The sequence below is a fragment of the Castor canadensis genome, chromosome 7 (assembly GCF_047511655.1).
Source record: "Castor canadensis chromosome 7, mCasCan1.hap1v2, whole genome shotgun sequence".
Lineage (NCBI taxonomy): Eukaryota > Metazoa > Chordata > Mammalia > Rodentia > Castoridae > Castor > Castor canadensis.
In genome coordinates, this window is record NC_133392.1 from 121,086,219 (window position 1) to 121,092,218 (window position 6,000).

The window sequence follows — 6,000 nt, forward strand, 5'->3', positions numbered from 1 at the left end:
TTTGTTCCACTATAAAACTTTTGCATTGCCCTGTTTGCCTTTGAGTCACTGCCCAATTCAAGTGATGGTGACTGTCTGTCTTACTATAGCAAGCCGTGACTACAAACCCTGGGGCATTGGTTCCCAGATGCTCCTTGCAAACCCAAAGTACCACATATAAAAAGGGTATGCTATTTGCACATAACCCATATATATCTTCCCATATGCTCTAAATTATCTCTAGATAGTACCTAATACAAAGTAAATACTATGTAAATCATTTTTACACTGCAATTTTTTTCCTTGATTATTTTCAGTCTGCAGTTGGTTGCATCCATGGATACAGAACCCATAGAAATAGAGACGGTAAATTCCCTTTGTTCGTTCACATTTGGATTTTCATTTATTCCCATATTTGGAATTTACAGGCTTCTTATAGATGAATTAGGAACGCCAAAGACTCATAGCATAATCCTTTGTAATTTGCTAGGGCTTGGATTTAAATTATAATCTTTGAGACCGGTATACTGGAGAGTTAGCTAGTGCCAGCCCTGTACATACACTTGAACTTTTTTGTTTATATTCATATGGTGGCATATGTACTTTGGGGGAGACTTAGAGTCTTTATCCTTTATGACTTTTGTAGAATAGCTACCAAACTAGTAAATAAATCCTCAGTTTAGGATGTTCAGGAAATTATATCATGCTCTAAAATTGAGTCTCTTTCCTTATCTTGAAATTAGAAAAATCTTACGAGAAATGAAATTAAATGAGTCACATTAAAATTTTATAGATATTGCAAGTGATTAAATAGATGAGGCAAAATACACATATGTAAATAACATTTACTCCCTTATTTATGAGGAAAAACGTAGAAGCATATAGCTATTGAAATCTTGAGGGGGAAACAGCTTAAAACCTGAAGAGTAGACAGAATAGCTGTTTTTTTCTTATAAGAAAATATATTTCAGAGAATCTTATCAATTGTAACCAACAGAGATTGAAAAAATATGGAGTGGTGATAGTTAGATAAAGCCCCGTGGGCCCACCTCCCCCCTGGCATCTATGTTTTCCCTGGCTGGAATGACTGGCATTCTGCATATTCCTTTTAGTCAAGCTGCCCAGAGTCCTTGTAGTCCTGAGAAGGGAAAATCTGTGGCCTCGATTTCATTTGTAAATATGTTTAAGTGTTTTCATTTGCAGTAGCAGTCACATAGTGCACATACTGTCTGTGCCTTCCATGAAATATAATCCTGACCGTGTTACTAGATAAATTATATCTTAATACTCCTTGGGTTTTAGAACGATACATAGTTCAGTTACAAAGACTACATCTGGTAATATAGGGAGAAGTTTGATATATCATCATTGGGTACTTATACTACTTAACCTGACTTTCTTACAACAGTGTAGAAAATTGTGATCTTAAATATAAGTTGTATATTTACTTCTTTTGGCAGCCCTGTTAGAAAGAGTGAGATAGATTAAATGACCTTTGCTTCCTTTTTTAGATGAGTTTTCATATATCTCTCTTCCTCCTCCTTATTCTAAGGCTGATCTTACTTCATTTCCCTGAGAAAATACAAGCAATTAAAACAGAACTTTCTCACTCCAAGTTCATTAATTCACCAGTCTATGAATCTAGAACTAACCGTTTTACCTTCCTTTTACTAGAATTGAAGAGCAAACTAAGTTTTCTCTTACCAAAGATCAATCCTGCCATTTCATACAAATTGCAACTTCTCTCACTGTTTAAAGATTAGTGTCATGCCATTATCTTTATTCTTTGAAATCACTAATGCCTTCTTTTCTCTAGATCTTTCCCCTCAGCATTCAGATGTGGTGAAAATGATGTAAAACAACTTTCTTCAACTCCATTTTTTTCCAACCACCACATCATTTTTCCCTTTCCAGAATAAAAATACTCATGAAGGATGTATTCTTCTCCCATTTTTTTCCCCTTCCGTCTTGAACCCACTTCCATGGGTTGTACATTATTCTACTCACCTACACCCACTGGCAATTTCACCAGTGACGTCTATTTGCCTAATTAGTAAGTTACTGACCTCAGCACACAACTAATAGTTCTCTACTCTTTGAATACTTTTTTAAATCAAGCACCACTTCCTTGGACTTTTGCCCATACCATACTTTGCATTTTCCTCCGGTTATTTTGTTGCCACTCTCCTCATTTTGCCAGTAACTTTGCATGATTCAGAACTCAATCTTCTATCTTCTTTTTCCTTGTTGATTCTGTAGGTCCAATTGTTGTATATCATGTCTTTAAAACACACCCTGTTCCACGGCTTTGAAATATATTAGGAGACTGAGACTTCTAAATTTTTATCAGCAATTCTGATCTCTCTGCTGAACCCTAGACTCAGATTCAACTGTATGTTCAATATCTCCCTTTGAGTATTTAACAGAAATGCCAAATTCTGTAGGTTCCCAAATGGTCTCTTTATTATCTCCCATAACAATGTTCTTTCTTCAGTATTCCCTGTGTTGGTCAATATCACCTTCTTTCATACAATTTTTCATGCCAAACCACTGGAGTCATCCTTGACACCACTATTTCCCTCAAACTCTTTTGTTTCTACTTTTAAATTCATTCTGAATTGGACTAGATTATCTAAAGAGCAGCCTCATCCACATACTTATGCTTTTCCTTATCTTCATAGAATTTATCCCTGCTAAACAGTATGAAGTAATGCTTGCTTACTTTGCTTATTGTCTGCATTGCCAACTAAAAATGTAAGCTGTATGGAAGCAGAAATTTTGTTAGTTTTGTAAACTGCTTTTATCTGTAACTTCTAGAGGTGAGCCTGACAGCCACTACTCAAGCTCTATAAATAGTTGTTGAAGAAATAAATGAATTTGTGAATGAGGTGGCAGTATTTTTTTTTGAAGCCAAATTAAATGTGCCTTCTCTAAGGACCAATATTTTGAACATGAACTATTTTATGAGTAGGGTTACTTAGAAACAATTTTCAACTAAGTCAAACTATCTGTTTCATTTTTACACTTAGATATTATCAAGTATAGTAGCTCATAGAGGAATATGTATGAGTTGGGGAAATGTGTCCCTATAAGTAAAGGAGCTCCGGCTGACAACAAAAAGGTGCCTGGGAGATTCTATAGTAGCTAAAATGAATCAGCCATTCCTGGAGTTTCTGCTAATTGAAATACTCATTCAATAACCTAAAATTTCAGCGAATTATTCTCTGCAATTTACTTGTTATGAATTAAATTTATTTAATCATTTTCCTAATTATAATCCAAGTATATTATTTCATTATACTCATTGAAAGATATACTTTTTAAAATTAGAATATCGGAGAAATACCCCTAAAATCATTGGCAAGTTCGTATTGAAATATTCATCCAAGCTTCATTCATTTATTGAATGCTTAACCATATGTCAAGGGAAGCCTTCAGATAATAAATGACATAGCTTCTTGGTCTGCTGAGGCATCTGTCTAAGAAATAGGGAAATTGTGCTGCTAATTAGTAAAATAAGATGCCTTTATTTTCATTTTCATGGCATGATATTATTGATTTTTGTTCTTATAAAAATGAGTTTTCAGTCTTCTTCCTGAGAATGCATTTCATTGTTTTTCAATTATAACATTTAAAATTGGAATATCCCTTAAAACAATGAACCAGTATTTCACTAGGAAGGTGTAAATAGAAAACTGATTAAATTGGTTATGGTTATGGCAAATTCAGGTTTTTCCATAGTTTACTAGAGTGAGTTTTTCAATATCAAAGTAAGATTGTGAAATACTTTTAAGCACTGGGCAGTTTTGCCAGTATTGAACTCATCACCTTCCCTTAAAACTGACTTGGCTTTCTTTCCTTCCTGTTTATTTTAATGACATCATCATTCTCCCCAAAACCTAAATCTGAAATTCATGTGAATTTTTAGGCACTATTATTAAATCAAATTATGACAGATTATGAATCACTTGACTTTCTCTTTCCTGGTAGTCTGCTTCTTTGAGTCTTTACAAGTTAATGGAATGTATGTTTTTCATTGCAGTAATTATCCAATTCATTGTAAAACCCAGCTACAAAAATCAATTAATTTTGTCAAATAAGCATTTTGCACTTAGAACAGTCTCAGGGGAATCTTAGCACTTCTTCACAGTCCAGCATCTCTCCAAAGAATGTTACGGTTTTCTTAAGCTTACTGACTCCTAGCTAGCTAAGAAAGATTGTCTAAATGTGCACTTCATAGAAAGCTTTGCAGCAAAGGAACTTTCAAAAGTTGTTCATTCTGAGTGAGAGACAGTGACACTGAAGTTCCTTTCATTATCAGATGAAGACATTAAGCACTGTCATTAGTGTCAGTGTATATTTGTTAACCTGATAACATAACCTTCCGAGACTGTTCTCTAACTGAGAAATCTATGATCTCACAGGTTCAGAAGTGCCAAGGTCACCTGGAAAATGACAAAGCTAGGAGCATAGAAGAGAGGCATAGTGAACCTCTGGATGAGGGATTGGCAAGGGGAAGTTTAATATAGTCTCATGATAGATTGAAAAATGCAGGGTGGAAGCCAACTGCCTAACTTGGCCCAGATGCAGTCAAATGACAAGGTTGCATTAAGCATAAAGGCTGTACAATTTTACTGGTGCTTCTAAGAGTTTGTTTTTGTGGAAGTGATCTTATAATGCTTTTTGTTTTTTGCTTTTTTTCTGTAGTGGGCTTTGAACACATTGCCTCCTGTTTGCCATGCAGGTGATCTAACCATGCTTCCAGACCTATCTCAACAGTTTTGAGGTTTGTTTGTTGGTTTATATTCACTCAGACAGTCCAAGATAGTCTCTTGCATCCATTGGTAAGAAAATGTTGGGCTAGACCTATGATCTCATTGAGGCCATTTGTTTGTTTCTTTGTTGTTGTTTGCATTGCTGTTTTTGTTGATTTCATTAAGCCAAAATGCTTTGTGTCTTCTTGAAGGTAGAAGTTTCTTACAGAATCCAATAGCTTGGTTGAGGTACTTTTTGGAGGGATAAGAGTTTCAGTGCTTACAGAATTCATTGGGATGCATTCTAGACATGGTGTTTTAAGTTTGTGAGGGATGATTCAAAACCATCTCCACTGGAGAGCTCTTCTACCTGATGGAAATATGAGGAACATGATATCCCTACTCCCACCGAAATGACAAGGACCACTAAATAACAGTGCTTTGAAACTTTAGGTTTATTTAATTACAATAGTCAGTGTGTTTGCATTTGTTTTGACTTAGCTTGCAATATTCAACATTAGTGGAATTTTTACCACATTTACAAAAATTTCTGGATACTAAGTCATTTGCTAGATTCCCTTCATATTTAAATTTTTATTTTGTTAGTAAGCTAGCAATAAATTCATAACACATTGTGATATGAAGAAAAGGAACTAGACTCTACAAGAAAGAGGAAAGAAATGTGGGTTGAACATTAAGAAAGATGTCTTGAGGAAGACATCTTTAGAATGTCTTCCTCTCTTAGAAGACTCTCTTAGAAGTCAGAGAGTTTAAAGTTTCTGTCAGTTAGAAGCTCTGGAACCCTGGGACACACATCTGTTGCCTTAAAGAAAATTAGATATTTTGAGAAAAGCATTACCATCATTTAATAGGCAAAATTCTTGAGCACATTCCAAAGGTTATCTTGACATTTTTTACCACACATGGTTGTTCTGAGCCTGGAGGGAGTGTGATCCTCAAATATTGTTTAAAAGTCAAGTATTTGCCTTGACGTGGAGGGGTCTACAGTTTTTGGATGAGTGGTCATTTGTCAACACTTTGAGGAGTTGGATTTTGAGAAGGCCAAATTGGTATGATTTTTGTTCTACCGAATAAGAATTTTCATGAATTCCTGGACTTCCATGGTGTTTGTTGCTGTCTCCCCTTTTGCATTCCTGATTCTACTAATTTGGGTTTTTTCTCTCTTCATTTTAGTCAGGTTTGCCAGGGGTCCATCAATCTTGTTTATTTCTTCAAAGAACCAACTTTCTGTTTCATTAATTCTTTG